The following is a 17,463-nucleotide window of genomic DNA, read 5'->3' as shown; positions in this document are numbered from 1 at the left end:
TAAAAAGTTTATCGTGCGCACGAGAAAGTATCTTTTTAAAGGTACGGAGCCCCTAAAGGGACATGGGGGAAAATTGTTTTTATAATTTTTTATTTTTTTTTTAGACATGTATCTCGTGCGCACGAGATACATGTCTAAAAAAAAATAAAAAAATATTTTTATTTTATTAATTTTTTATAACTTTATAAAAAGTTTCTCGTGCGCACAAGAAAGTCTCTTTTTAAAGGTACGGAGCCCCTAAAGGGACATGGGGGGGAAAAACATTTTATAATTTTTTTTTTTTTTTTAGACATGTATCTTGTGCGCACGAGATACATGTCTAAAAAAAGAAAAAATAATTTTATTTTATTTTATTAATTTTTTATAACTTTATAAAAAGTTTCTCGTGCGCACGAGAAAGTATCTTTTTAAAGGTACGGAGCCCCTAAAGGGACATGGGGGAAAATTGTTTTTATAATTTTTTATTTTTTTTTTAGACATGTATCTCGTGCGCACGAGATACATGTCTAAAAAAAATATTTAAAAAATATTTTTATTTTATTAATTTTTTATAACTTTATAAAAAGTTTCTCGTGTGCATGAGAAAGTATCTTTTTAAAGGTACGGAGCCCCTAAAGGGACATGGGGGGAAAAAAAATTTAAAATTTTTTTTTTTTTTTAGACATGTATCTCGTGCGCACGAGAAACTTTCTCATGCGAGAAACTTTCTCGTGCGCACGAGATACATGTCTAAAAAAAAATAAAAATAAAAATATTTTTATTTTATTAATTTTTTATAACTTTATAAAAAGTTTCTCGTGCGCACGAGAAAGTCTCTTTTTAAAGGTACGGGGCCCCTAAAGGGACATGGGGGGAAAAAAAAATTATAATATTTTTTTTTTTTTTAGACATGTATCTCGTGCGCACGAGATACATGTCTAAAAAAAAAAAAAAAAAAATTTTATTTTTATTTTATTAATTTTTTATAACTTTATAAAATGTTTCTCGTGCGCACGGGATACATGTCTAAAAAAAAATAAATAAAAAATATTTTTATTTTATTAATTTTTTATAACTTTATAAAAAGAGACTTTCTCGTGCGCACGAGAAACTTTTTATAAAGTTATAAAAAATTAATAAAATAAAAATATAATATTTTTTTTTTTTTTTTTAGACATGTATCTCGTGCGCACGAGATACATGTCTAAAAAAAAAAAAAATATTATAAAATGTTTTTTCCCCCCATGTCCCTTTAGGGGCTCCGTACCTTTAAAAAGAGACTTTCTCGTGCGCACGAGAAACTTTTTATAAAGTTATAAAAAATTAATAAAATCAAAATATAATTTTTTTTTTTTTTTTTTTTAGACATGTATCTCATGCGCACGAGATACATGTCTAAAAAAAAAAAAAAATACTATAATTTTTTTTCCCCCCCATGTCCCTTTAGGGGCCCCGTACCTTTAAAAAGAGACTTTCTCGTGCGCACGAGAAAGTTTCTCGTGCGCACGAGATACATGTCTAAAAAAAAATATATACATTATAAACATTTTTTTTCCCCCATGTCCCTTTCTGAATAAAACCACAAAAATTAGCTTTTTTTTTTTTTTTACTTTATATTTCAAACATATTTATTTTTGATTTTATTTAATTTAAGCCTTGATTTTGTCTAAAAAAAATAAATAAATAAAAAATATTTTTATTTTATTAATTTTTTATAACTTTATAAAAAGTTTCTCGTGCGCACGAGAAAGTCTCTTTTTAAAGGTACGGAGCCCCTAAAGGGACATGGGGGGAAACATTTTTTTATAATATATATATTTTTTTTAGACATGTATCTCGTGCGCACGAGATACATGTCTAAAAAAAAAAAAAAAAATTATATTTTTATTTTATTAATTTTTTAAAACTTTATAAAAAGTTCCTCGTGCGCACGAGAAAGTTTCTTTAAAAAAAAAAAAAAAAAAAAATTATTAACCATTTTTTTCCCCCATGTCCCTTTAGGAGCTCCGTATAAAGGCACACAAAATGGATAATTAAATACAAAATATTGATGCAAATATTAAGGGTTTATTAAGTCACCATCTACCCTGGCCTTAAAAGTTCAATCAACATTAAAGTTGAACAAAATATAAATACAGAAATATAAAATAATAAACGATTTGAATTTTAGCGGTTTTATTGGATAAAAAAAATAAAAAAAAGTCACATTCTTTTTTTAGAGACACACTGAAGGCATAACTAAATGAATATGTGAGCATAAAATAAAAATGCATATTTTATGGGCTTATTAAGTCGAATGCTACCTGAGCCCTAAAATCTCAATCATGGCTAAAGTTGAAAAAATAACTAATAAATACATACATTTTTATGTACATTTCAGCTGTTCGCATTTTTAAGTCGCATACACTTAAATACATTAGTATATATATATAAAAAATGTTATATAATTTTTTATTTTTTTTATGTACATATAGTATTAAAAAACATGTGTGGGTTGAGTCACAAGCACGAAAGTGTAATCAAGGCTAAAGTTGGGAAAACAAGAAAAATAAAACAATATTAGTGCACATTTTTGTGGTTTTATTGAGATTTTAAAGTTTAAGTCACAATGTTTTTTGAGGCACACACAAATAAAATAAATTAAATACATAGAAAAATAAATAACAATGCAAATTTGAGTGGTTTAAGTCACACGCTACCCTGGCTTTAAAAAGTTCAGTCATGTATGTATAGCATAACTGCCAAACACAACAGGAAAAAAACTAAACAAAATCAAGGCTTAAATTAAATAAAATCAAAAATAAATATGTTTGAAATATAAATAAAAAAAAAAAAAAGCACATTTTTGTGGTTTTATTCAGAATTTTTTTGGGTAACTTTTTAAAGGTACGGAGCCCCTAAAGGGACATGGGGGTTTGTTATGTTGATTTAAAAATACAAATAAAATAAAAAAATACCGATACCGATGATAAAAAAAAAAACGATACTGATAATTTCCGATATTAAATTTTAAAGCATTTATCAACCGATATCGGCATGCCGATATTATCGGCCGATAAATGCATCTCTATTCATTAGTTATTTTTTCAACTTTAGCCATGATTGAGATTTTAGGGCTCAGGTAGCATTCGACTTAATAAGCCCATAAAATATGCATTTTTATTTTATGCTCACATATTCATTTAGTTATGCCTTTAGTGTGTCTCTAAAAAAAAGAATGTGACTTTTTTTCTTTTTTTTTATCCAATGAAACCGCTAAAATTCAAATCGTTTATTATTTTATATTTCTGTATTTATGTTTTGTTCAACTTTAATGTTGATTGAACTTTTAAGGCCAGGGTAGATGGTGACTTAATAAATCCTTAAAATTTGCATCAATATTTTGTATTTAATTATACATTTTGTGTGCCTTTATACGGAGCCCCTTAAGGAACATGGGGGAAAAAAATGGTTAATAATTTTTTTTTTTTTAAAGAAACTTTCTTGTGCGCACGAGAAACTTTTTATAAAGTTATAAAAAAATAAATAAAATGAAAATATAATTTATTTATTTTTTTAGACATGTATCTCGTGCGCACGAGAAACGTTCTCGTGCGCACGAGATACATGTCTAAAAAAAATAATAATTATATTTTCAAAAAAAATGGTTAATTTTTTTTTTTAAAGAAACTTTCTCATGCGCACGAGAAACTTTTTATAAAGTTATAAAAAAATAAATAAAATGAAAATATTTTTATTTTTATTTTTTTTTAGACATGTATCTCGTGCGCACGAGAAACTTTCTCGTGCACACGAGATACATGTCTAAAAAAAATATATATATATATATTTTCAAAAAAAAAGGTTAATAATTTTTTTTTTTAAAGAAACTTTCTCGTGCGCACGAGAAACTTTTTATAAAGTTATAAAAAAATAAATAAAATGAAAATATAATTTTTTTTTTTTTTTAGACATGTATCTCGTGCGCACGAGAAAGTTTCTCGTGCGCATGAGATACATGTCTAAAAAAAAAAATATATATATATATTTTCAAAAAAAATGGTTAATAATTTTTTTGTTTTAAAGAAACTTTCTCGTGCGCACGAGAAACTTTTTATAAAGTTATAAAAAAATAAATAAAATTAAAATATAATTTTTTTATTTTTTTTTAGACATGTATCTCATGCGCACGAGAAAGTTTCTCGTGCGCACGAGATACATGTCTAAAAAAATATATATATATATATTTTCAAAAAAAATGGTTAATAATTTTTTTTTTTTAAAGAAACTTTCTCGTGCGCACGAGAAACTTTTTATAAAGTTATAAAAAAATGAATAAAATGAAAATATAATTATTTTATTTTTTTTAGACATGTAGATACATGTCTAAAAAACATGTTTGAAACATTTTATTTATTTTTTTATAACTTTATAAAAATTTCTCATGCGCACGAGAAAGTTTCTTTAAAAATTATTAACCATTTTTTTCCCCCATGTCCCTTAAGGGGCTCCGTATAAAGGCACACAAAATGTAAAATTAAATACAAAATATTGATGCAAATTTTAGGGGTTTATTAAGTCACCATCTACCCTGGCCTTAAAAGTTCAATCAACATTAAAGTTGAACAAAACATAAATACAGAAATATAAAATAATAAACTATTTGAATTTTAGCGGTTTTATTGGATAAAAAATAATAATAAAATAAGTCACATTCTTTTTTTTAGAGGCACACTAAAGGCATAACTAAATGAATATGTGAGCATAAAATAAAAATGCATATTTTATGGGCTTATTAAGTCGAATGCTACCTGAGCCCTAAAATCTCAATCATGGCTAAAGTTGAAAAAATAACTAATAAATAGAAATGTCCGATATTATTGGCCGATAAATGCTTTAAAATGTAATATCGGAAATTATCGGTATCAGGTTTTTTTTTTATCATCGGTATCGGTATTTTTTATTTTATTTTTTATTTTTAAATCAACATAAAAAACACAAGATACACTTACAATTAGTGCACCAACCCCAAAAAACCTTCCTCCCCCATTTACACTCATTCACACAAAAGGGTTGTTTCTTTCTGTTATTAATATTGTGGTTCCTACATTATATATCAATATATATCAATACAGTCTGCAAGGGATACAGTCCGTAAGCACACATGATTGTGCGTGCTGCTGCTCCACTAATAGTACTAACCTTTAACACTTCATTTTACTCGTTTTCATTCATTACTAGTTTCTATGTAACTGTTTTTAAAATTGTTTTACTTTTTTTTTAATCCAAGAATTTTTTTTTAATTTATTTGTTATTTTATTTTATTAATTAAAAAAAAGAAAAGTACCTTGTCTTCACCATACCTGGTTGTCCAATTTAGGCATAATAATGTGTTAATTCCACGACTGTATATATCGGTATCGGTTGATATCGGTATCGGTAATTAAGAGTTGGACAATATCGGAATATCGGATAAAAGCCATTATCGGACATCCCTACTAATAAATACATAATTTTTTATGTACATTTTAGCTGTTCACATTTTTTAAGTCACATACACTTAAATACATTAATATATATATAAAAAAAATGTTATAATTTTTTTTATATATATACATATAGTTTTAAAAAAAAATGTGTGGGTTGAGTCACAAGCACGAAAGTGTAATCAAGGCTAAAGTTGAACCATAAAATAAATACATTAAAGTACAATAATTTGGCAATATTTTCATGGTGTTATTTGGATCCTGGCCTTAATTAAATGTTTAAAAGGCCATGTAACATACTGGTAAAAATGCCCCTGTGCATATATATATATATATATATATATATATATATATATATATATGTCTTAATAAGGTTATCCAAAAAATAGTGCTCGATACCGTAGTAGAGCGCAATATATGTATGTGTGGGAAAAAAAATCACAAGACTATTTCATCTCTACAGGCCTGTTTCATGAGGGGTTCCCTCAATCATCAGGAGATTTTAATGGGAGCATTCACATACCATGGTTTATATAGGGCACAGAGTGGGTGGGTACAGGCTGGCCTAGGGGCGTGGTGATTGGCTCATGTGTTACCTAGGAGGTGTTTCCATCTGTGGCGGCATGCTGTTACAATTTCGCTGCGCTTGTTGAGGGATGACAGGTCTGGACGGTAGATAATAAACAGTTTCTCTTTCAAGCATAGGTTGCATCTTTTATTACCACTATTGTAAGGTGTGCTGGATGCAAGAATTTGCCATGTTATTGAATATTCAACATTATTGTCTTTGAGGTCCCAAATGTGTTTGCTGAGTTCTGTGGTATTCCGCAGGTTTTTGTTCCTGAAAGAAGCCTTGTGATTGTTCCATCTGGTTTTGAATTCTCCCTCGGTTAATCCTACATATGTGTCGGATGTGTTAATGTCCTTGCGTGTTACCTTAGATTGGTAGACAACTGATGTTTGTAAGCACCCCCCGTTGAGAGGGCAATCAGGTTTCTTTCGACAGTTACAGCCTTTGTTGGTTTTGGAGTCGCTCTGTCTGAGGGCCGACGGCTCATTTGCAATTGTTTTGTTGTGGTTTGAGATGATTTGTTGTATATTGTTCATGCAGCTGTAGCTCAATTTAATGTTGTTCTTGTTGAATGCTTTTCTTAGGGTGTTGTCTTTGGGAAAGTGTTTGTCAATCAGATTGAGGAATTTGTGTCCAATGTTAGTTGAGACGTTTTTGCTGTATGGGGGGTTGTACCAGATGATGTCGTTTCGTTTTCTGTTCTTTTTCGGTTGGTTTCCTGGCGTGGGGGGGTTGCTTGGTCAAATTCAGCTTTGCTAGATGACAGCATCGATAGCCTTTTATTAATATATATATATATATATATATATATATATATACAGTGGAGGATAGTTTCTTAATCACCAGCAGGAAATCAGCAACAGAGGAGCTTCTTTGGCTGTTGGATGTAAAGGTTAAAGAGCAGCAGCCTCAACTTCTGTGTTGGATGTAAAGGTTAAAGAGCAGCAGCCTCAACTTCTGTGTTGGATGTAAAGGTTAAAGAGCAGCAGCCTCAACTTCTGTGTTGGATGTAAAGGTTAGAGAGCAGTTTTTGCAGTAGTTGCTCAATAAACAGAGCATGCCTGTCAAATAGAGGATCTTTGACTACAGTTTTTGTATTTGTTGCTTAAAAAAAACAACAGATCGCTCCTGTCAAATAGAGGCTCTTTGACTACAGTTTTTGCAGTAGTTGCTGAAAAAAAGAGCGCTCCTGTCAAATAGAGGATCTTTGACTAGCGTTTTTGTAGTAGTTGCTCAACAAACAGAGCATGCCTGTCAAATAGAGGATCTTTAACTAGCGTTTTTCTATTAGTTGCTTAAAAAAAACAACCAGATTGCTCCTGTCTAATAGAGGATCTATCACTAGCGTTTTTGTAATGGTTGCTCAAAAAAACAACAGATCGCTCCTGTCAATTTTACTAGTTTTCATTCATTACTAGTTTCTATGTAACTGTTTTTAAATTGTTTTACTTATTTTATTTTATTAATTTTAAAAAAAAAAGGACCTTATCTTCACCATACCTGGTTGTCCAAATTAGGCATAATAATGTGTTAATTCCACCACTGTATATATCGGTATCGGTTGATATCGGTATCGGTAATTAAGAGTTGGACAATATCGGAATATCGGATAAAAGCCATTATCGGACATCCCTACTAATAAATACATAATTTTTTTATGCTGCATTTTAGCTGTTCACATTTTTTAAGTCACATACACTTAAATACATTAATATATATATATATATATATATATATATATATATATGTATATAAAAAAAATTATATATATATTTTTTTATATACATATAGTATTCAAAAAAATGTGTGGGTTGAGTCACAAGCACGAAAGTGTAATCAAGGCTAAAGTTGAACTACAAAATAAATACATTAAAGTACAATAATTTGGCAATATTTTCATGGTGTTATTTGGATCTTGGCCTTAATTAAATGTTTAAAAGGCCATGTAACATACTGGTAAAAATGCCCCTGTGCATATATATATATATATATATATATATATATATATATATATACATACATATATATTTTATTATATATATATATATATATATATATATATATATATATATATATATATATATATACATACATATATATTTTATTATATATATATATATATATATATACATACATATATATTTTATTATATATATATATATATATATATATATATATATATATATATACATACATATATATTTTATTATATATATATATATATATATATATATATATATATATATATATATATATATATACATATATATTTTATTATATATATATATATATATATATATATACATACATATATATTTTATTATATATATATATATATATATATATATATATATATATATATACATACATATATATTTTATTATATATATATATATATATATATACATACATATATATTTTATTATATATATATATATATATATATATATATATATATACATACATATATATTTTATTATATATATATATATATATATATATATATATATATATATATATATATATATAATAAAATATATATGTATGTATATATATATATATATATATATATATATAATAAAATATATATGTATGTATATATATATATATATATATATATATATATATATATATAATAAAATATATATGTATGTATGTATATATATATATATATATATATAATAAAATATATATGTATGTATATATATATATATATATATATATATATATATATATATATATATATATATATATATATATATATATATATATATATATACAGTGGAGGATAGTTTCTTAATCACCAGCAGGAAATCAGCAACAGAGGAGCTTCTTTGGCTGTTGGATGTAAAGGTTAGAGAGCAGCAGCCTCAACTTCTGTGTTGGATGTAAAGGTTAAAGAGCAGCAGCCTCAACTTCTGTGTTGGATGTAAAGGTGAAAGAGCAGCAGCCTCAACTTCTGTGTTGGATGTAAAGGTTAAAGAGCAGCAGCCTCAACTTCTGTGTTGGATGTAAAGGTTAAAGAGCAGCAGCCTCAACTTCTGTGTTGGATGTAAAGGTTAAAGAGCAGCAGCCTGCCCAGACTCAACTTCATGCAGCCCGTACCTTTCTTATTTAGTCTGACTGTCAGGAAAGTATTCATGTTATGTGTAAACAGCATGCTAGCACACAGCCAGTGCAGAGTCCGCGAGAGGGACTTCACAGATGAAGCAGGCTTTGCTACACATCTTAAATTGAGTATCTCTGCCAACGACCAGTCTTCAGCAAATAGGCTAACCGAGAGTGACGTCACTGCTAAATTGGGGCTGGCACGCTAGCTCGCAACGCTATGCCAACGTTTGTGTCCTTCTGTCTCCCTCTACCATGTAATTTGTTGTGTGTGTGCTACATGCATCTATTACATTGGCCAAGTGCACATGTAAACCGCGAATAGCACTTTATTGCGTTTTTGCAGTAGTTTCTCAAAAAACAGTGCGCGCCTGTCAAATAGAGCATCTTGGACGAGCGTTTTTGCAGTAGTTGCTCATAAAACAGTGCGCGCCTGTCAAATAGAGGATCTTTGATGAGCGTTTTTGCAGTAGTTGCTCATAAAACAGAGCGCGCCTGTCAAATAGAGGATCTTTGACAAGCGTTTTTGCAGTAGTTGCTCATAAAACAGTGCGCGCCTGTCAAATAGAGGATCTCTGACAAGCGTTTTTGCAGTAGTTGCTCAATAAACAGAGTGTGCCTGTCAAATAGAGGATCTTTGATGAGCGTTTTTGCAGTAGTTGCTCATAAAACAGTGCGCGCCTGTCAAATAGAGGATCTTTGACAAGCGTTTTTGCAGTAGTTTCTCAAAAAACGGAGCGCACCTGTCAAATAGAGGATCTCTGACAAGCGTTTTTGCAGTAGTTGCTCAATAAACAGAGTGTGCCTGTCAAATAGAGGATCTTTGATGAGCGTTTTTGCAGTAGTTGTTCATAAAACAGTGCGCGCCTGTCAAATAGAGGATCTTTGACAAGCGTTTTTGCAGTAGTTTCTCATAAAACAGTGCGCGCCTGTCAAATAGAGGATCTTTGACAAGCGTTTTTGCAGTAGTTTCTCAAAAAACAGAGCGCGCCTGTCAAATAGAGCATCTTTGACGAGCGTTTTTGCAGTAGTTGCTCATAAAACAGTGCGCGCCTGTCAAATAGAGGATCTTTGACAAGCGTTTTTGCAGGAGTTTCTCAAAAAATAGTGCACGCCTGTCAAATAGAGGATCTCTGACAAGCGTTTTTGCAGTAGTTGCTCAAAAAACAGAGCGCACCTGTCAAATAGAGGATCTCTGACAAGCGTTTTTGCAGTAGTTGCTCAATAAACAGTGTGCCTGTCAAATAGAGCATCTTTGACGAGCGTTTTTGCAGTAGTTGCTCATAAAACAGTGCGCGCCTGTCAAATAGAGGATCTTTGACAAGCGTTTTTGCAGTAGTTGCTCATAAAACAGTGCGCGCCTGTCAAATAGAGGATCTCTGACAAGCGTTTTTGCAGTAGTTGCTCAATAAACAGAGTGTGCCTGTCAAATAGAGGATCTTTGACGAGCGTTTTTGCAGTAGTTGCTCATAAAACAGTGCGCGCCTGTCAAATAGAGGATCTTTGACAAGCGTTTTTGCAGTAGTTTCTCAAAAAACGGAGCGCACCTGTCAAATAGAGGATCTCTGACAAGCGTTTTTGCAGTAGTTGCTCAATAAACAGAGTGTGCCTGTCAAATAGAGGATCTTTGATGAGCGTTTTTGCAGTAGTTGTTCATAAAACAGTGCGCGCCTGTCAAATAGAGGATCTTTGACAAGCGTTTTTGCAGTAGTTTCTCATAAAACAGTGCGCGCCTGTCAAATAGAGGATCTTTGACAAGCGTTTTTGCAGTAGTTTCTCAAAAAACAGAGCGCGCCTGTCAAATAGAGCATCTTTGACGAGCGTTTTTGCAGTAGTTGCTCATAAAACAGTGCGCGCCTGTCAAATAGAGGATCTTTGACAAGCGTTTTTGCAGGAGTTTCTCAAAAAATAGTGCACGCCTGTCAAATAGAGGATCTCTGACAAGCGTTTTTGCAGTAGTTGCTCAAAAAACAGAGCGCACCTGTCAAATAGAGGATCTCTGACAAGCGTTTTTGCAGTAGTTGCTCAATAAACAGTGTGCCTGTCAAATAGAGCATCTTTGACGAGCGTTTTTGCAGTAGTTGCTCATAAAACAGTGCGCACCTGTCAAATAGAGGATCTTTGACGAGCGTTTTTGCAGTAGTTGCTCATAAAACAGTGCGCGCCTGTCAAATAGAGGATCTTTGACGAGCGTTTTTGCAGTAGTTGCTCATAAAACAGTGCGTGCCTGTCAAATAGAGGATCTTTGACAAGCGTTTTTGCAGTAGTTTCTCAAAAAACAGAGCGCACCTGTCAAATAGAGGATCTCTGACAAGCGTTTTTGCAGTAGTTGCTCAATAAACAGAGTGTGCCTGTCAAATAGAGGATCTTTGACGAGCGTTTTTGCAGTAGTTGCTCATAAAACAGTGCGCGCCTGTCAAATAGAGGATCTTTGACAAGAGTTTTTGCAGTAGTTTCTCAAAAAACAGAGTGCGCCTGTCAAATAGAGGATCTTGACTAGCGTTTTTTTTGCAGTAATTGCTCAAGAAACAAAGCGCTCCTGTCAAATAGAGGATCTTTGACTAGCATTTTTGTAATAGTTGCTCATAAAACAGAGCGCTTCTGTCCAATAGAGGATCTTTGACTACCATTTTTTTTCCCGGTAATTGCTTAAAAACATTCAACGTCCTTGCAGTAGGTTCTAAAAAACATTAGATACGTACTGTTGTATAGACAATCTTTGACTAGCGTTTTAGCTAATTAGTGTTTAAAAAAAACAGCAGGGCGCTCCTGTCAAACAGAATATCTTTGTAGTTGGTCCCCTAAACCAAAAGTGTCCTCCTGTCAAACAGAGGAACTTTGACTAGGATCTTTGACTGGCATTTTTGTATTCGGTGACCACTATTTTGACTCTAGGTCCTTTGAAACCAGCAGAGCGCTCCTTTCATATCAATAATCTTTGACTAGCATTAAGGTGCTGAAAAATAGCACAGCGCTCTTGTCATATAGACGATCTTTGACTCGCAGGTTTGCAGTAATTGCTTAAAAACAGCACAAAGCGCCTGTCTAGTAGAGGATATTTGAATAGTGTTTTTGCATTAGAAGCTAAAAAATACAGCACAGCGCTCCTGTCACATAAAGGATCTTTGACTAGCATTTGTGCAGTTGTTGCTTAAAGTACAGAGCGCTCCTGTCATTTCAGTAATCTTTGACTTGCACTTTTGCATAATGTGCTAAAAAAAGTGAAATGCTTCGGTCAAATATAGGATATTTTACCCGCTTTTGCAGTGCATGTGCTAAAAAACATTAGATGGCTCCCGTTGTACAGACAATCTTTGACTAGCGGTTTTTGCTGTTAGTGCTACAAAACAGCAGAGCTCTCCTGTCATACAGAGGATCTTTGTAGAACCTTTTTGTAGTAGGTCCCCAAAACCAGAAGTGTCCTCCTGTCACATAGAGGATCTTTGACTAGCGTTTTTGCATTAGGGGCTAAAAAAAAAACAGCAGAGCACAGCTGTCATATAGCAGATCTTTGACCAGCATTTTTGCATTAGTTGCTTGAAAACAGCAGAGCGCTTCTGTCATTTCAATAATCTTTGAATTTTTGCAGTAGGTGCTAAAAATAACAGCAGATGGCTCCTGTTGTATAGATGATCTTTGACTAGCATTTTTGCTGTAGCTGCTAAGAAACATACAGAGCATCTTTGTAGGCTCTTTTTGTAGTAAGTCGCCAAAACCAGCCGTGGGCTCCTGTCATACAGAGGATCTTTGACTAGAACTAGGTCCTTGACCAACCAATGCGCTTTGGCACATAAAAAAACAGCCTATCACATAGAGGATCTTTGATGTAACATTTTTTGCAATGATAAAAAAAATAATACAGCAGAGTGCTCCTGTCGTATATAGGATCTTTGACTAGATTAGTGCGTTTGACGTGTTTTAACAAGGTGAGAGTTCAAGAGTGTTACTGCTCTGTGAAAGAAACGGTCTCTTAGCCTGCTGGTCCAGGTCTGTAGCGGCGGCCAGAGGGCAGGAGGCTAAAAAGTGAGAGGAGTCCTTCACATTAAGAATCGACTGGCCAATCCATTTTGCAGTAGGTGCTTAAAAAAACAGCAGAGCGCTCCTGTCATATCAAGAATCTTTGACTAGCGTTCTTGCTGTAGGTGCTAAGAAACTGCAGAGCGCTCCTATCAAATAGAGGATCTTTGAGTACCATTTTTTATTTTTTTTGTCGTAGGTCCTTAAAAGCAGTAGTAAGCTCCCGTCATATTGAGGATCTTTGATCCTTGGGACTTTATAGCGCTCCGTCATAGAGAGCAGTGATTCCCAACCAGCAGCCATTGTCACATAGAGGATCTTTGGGTAGGTTTTTTACTGTAAAACTGTAAAGACTCACGAATTTGCAGTAGATGCTAAAATAAAAAAAAAAACCAGCAGAGTACTCATGTCAGATAGAGGATCTTTTGCCGAGTCAGAGTCCTCCATGTCTGCTGGCAGCGTTGTGTTGTGACCACAAAGTCAACTTGTAAGCACACTCATATCCTCCTGACAGGTACCACAATGGCTGATGGGAGGCCAATCTGGGGCACACTTTCACAGATCCTTTCCTGTTTTCTCGATAAAGCCGCAATTAGACTCAGCGTGAGAACCCGAGCTGAAACAAGTTAGTTGTTGGTATGACCCGGTTTCCTTTCAGGACTTTGGGAAAACAACACATATGCTATTGTGCTGATATTGCTACACACACACACACACACACACACATACTGTATTATGGTCACCTTCTTTACTCGCTCTCTGTGTGTGTGTGTGTGTGTGTGTGTGTGTGTGTGTGTGTGTGTGTGTGTGTGTGTGTGTGTGTGTGTGTGTGTGTGTGTGTGTGTGTGTGTGTGTGTGTGTGTGTGTGTGTGTGTGTGTGTGTGTGTGTGTGTGTATATATATACCCACCCACACACACACACAAATATATATATATATATATATATATATATATATATATATATATATATATATATATATATATATATATATATATATATATATATATATATATATATAGATACACACGTGTGTATATATATATATATATATATATATATATATATATATATATATATATATATAATTTGTGTGTGTATATGTGTGGGTATATATATATATATATATATATATATATATTTATATGTATATATATATATATATATGTATATATATATATATATGTATATATATATATATATGTATATATGTATATATATATATATACATGCGTATATCTATATATATATATATATATTTACATGTGTGTGTGTGTGTGTATATATATATATGTGTGTGTGGCTATTTATATGTGTATATATATATATATGTGTGTGTGTGTGTGTGTGTGTGTGTGTGTGTGTGTGTGTGTGTGTGTGTGTGTGTGTGTGTGTGTGTGTGTGTGTGTGTGTGTGTGTGTGTGTGTGGCTATTTATGTGTATATATATATATATATATGTGTGTGTGTGTGTGTGTGTGTGTGTGTGTGTGTGGCTATTTATGTGTATATATATATATGTGTGTGTATATATATATATATATATATATATATATATATATGTCTTAATAAGGTTATCCAAAAAATAGTGCTCGATACCGTAGTAGAGCGCAATATATGTATGTGTGGGAAAAAAATCACAAGACTATTTCATCTCTACAGGCCTGTTTCATGAGGGGGGGTACCCTCAATCATCAGGAGATTTTAATGGGAGCATTCGCATACCATGGTTTATATAGGGCACAGAGTGGGTGGGTACAGGCTGGCCTAGGGGCGTGGTGATTGGCTCATGTGTTACCTAGGAGGTGTTTCCGTCTATGGCGGCATGCTGTGACAATTTCGCTGCGCTTGTTGAGGGATGACAGGTCTGGACGGTAAATAATAAACAGTTTCTCTTTCAAGCATAGGTTGCATCTTTTATTACCACTATTGTAAGGTGTGCTGGATGCAAGAATTTGCCATGTTATTGAATATTCAACATTATTGTCTTTGAGGTCCCAAATGTGTTTGCTGAGTTCTGTGGTATTTCGCAGGTTTTTGTTCCTGAAAGAAGCCTTGTGATTGTTCCATCTGGTTTTGAATTCTCCCTCGGTTAATCCTACATATGTGTCGGATGTGTTAATGTCCTTGCGTATTACCTTAGATTGGTAGACAACTGATGCTTGTAAGCACCCCCCGTTGAGAGGGCAATCAGGTTTCTTTCGACAATTACATCCTTTGTTGGTTTTGGAGTCGTTCTGTCTGAGGGCCGACGGCTCATTTGCAATTGTTTTGTTGTGGTTTGAGATGATTTGTCGTATATTGTTCATGCAGCTGTAGCTCAATTTAATGTTGTTCTTGTTGAATACTTTTCTTAGGATGTTGTCTTTGGGAAAGTGTTTGTCAATCAGATTGAGGAATTTGTGGAATTTGTGGAATCAATAAAAGGCTATCGATGCTGTCATCTAGCAAAGCTGAATTTGACCAAGCAACCCCCCCGTACCAAAAAGCCCTTGATGAAAGCGGATACAATTTCACCCTCACCTATGAACCCACGCCAGGAAACCAGCCAAAAAAGAACAGAAAACGGAACGACATCATCTGGTACAACCCCCCATACAGCAAAAACGTCTCAACGAACATTGGACACAAATTCCTCAATCTGATTGACAAACACTTTCCCAAAGACAACACCCTAAGAAAAGTATTCAACAAGAACAACATTAAATTGAGCTACAGCTGCATGAACAATATACGACAAATCATCTCAAACCACAACAAAACAATTGCAAATGAGCCGTCGGCCCTCAGACAGAACGACTACAAAACCAACAAAGGATGTAATTGTCGAAAGAAACCTGATTGCCCTCTCAACGGGGGGTGCTTACAAACATCAGTTGTCTACCAATCTAAGGTAATACGCAAGGACATTAACACATCCGACACATATGTAGGATTAACCGAGGGAGAATTCAAAACCAGATGGAACAATCACAAGGCTTCTTTCAGGAACAAAAACCTGCGAAATACCACAGAACTCAGCAAACACATTTGGGACCTCAAAGACAATAATGTTGAATATTCAATAACATGGCAAATTCTTGCATCCAGCACACCTTACAATAGTGGTAATAAAAGATGCAACCTATGCTTGAAAGAGAAACTGTTTATTATTTACCGTCCAGACCTGTCATCCCTCAACAAGCGCAGCGAAATTGTCACAGCATGCCGCCATAGACGGAAACACCTCCTAGGTAACACATGAGCCAATCACCACGCCCCTAGGCCAGCCTGTACCCACCCACTCTGTGCCCTATATAAACCATGGTATGCGAATGCTCCCATTAAAATCTCCTGATGATTGAGGGTACCCCCTCATGAAACAGGCCTGTAGAGATGAAATAGTCTTGTGATTTTTTTCCCACACATACATATATATATATATATATATATATATATATATATATATATATATATATATATATATATATATATATATATGCGTGTGTATACTGTATATATATATATATATATATATGCATATATATATATATGCGTGTGTGTGTATTATATATATATATACACGCATATATATGTGTGCGTATATATATATATATGCGTGTATATATATATGTATATGTATGTTTATGTATGTATAAATATATGTACAGTATATGTATATATATATATAAATATAAATATATGTATGTCTATAAATATATGTATGTATATATGTATATGTATATATATATGTATGTTTATGTACATATAAAAATATGTATATTTATGTATATATAAATATAAATATATGTATGTATGTATGTATGTATGTATATATAAATGTATGTATGTATGTATATGTATGTCTGTATTTATGTATGTATGTATGTATGTATGTATATATATATATATGTGTCCATATATATATATATATATATATATATATATATGCGTGTATATATATATGTATATGTATGTTTATGTATGCATAAATATATGTACAGTATATGTATATATATATATATAAATATAAATATATGTATGTCTATAAATATATGTATGTATGTATATATGTATATGTATATATATATGTATGTTTATGTATATATACAAATATGTATATTTATGTAAATATAAATATATGTATGTATGTATGTATATATAAATGTATGTATGTATATGTATGTCTGTATTTATGTATGTATGTATGTATATATATATATATATATATATATATATATATATATATATATATATATATATATATATATATATATATATATATATATATATATATATATATGTGTGTGTGTATGAGAGAGAAAACAGGAAGTAAAGGAGAGGTC

General features: G+C 32.3%; 1 protein-coding gene across 1 annotated transcript in view; it reads left to right on the top strand.

Annotated features, from left to right (window-relative positions):
- Positions 1–17,463, top strand: part of klf12b (Kruppel like factor 12b) — a 91,802-nt gene that overhangs the window by 53,098 nt on the left and 21,241 nt on the right. The gene's annotated exons all lie outside the window — the stretch shown is intronic.

Source organism: Nerophis lumbriciformis, linkage group LG13 (assembly GCF_033978685.3).
Source record: "Nerophis lumbriciformis linkage group LG13, RoL_Nlum_v2.1, whole genome shotgun sequence".
NCBI lineage: Eukaryota > Metazoa > Chordata > Actinopteri > Syngnathiformes > Syngnathidae > Nerophis > Nerophis lumbriciformis.
The sequence above is the reverse complement of the archived record's forward strand: the minus strand, read 5'-3'. Positions and strand labels throughout refer to the sequence as shown.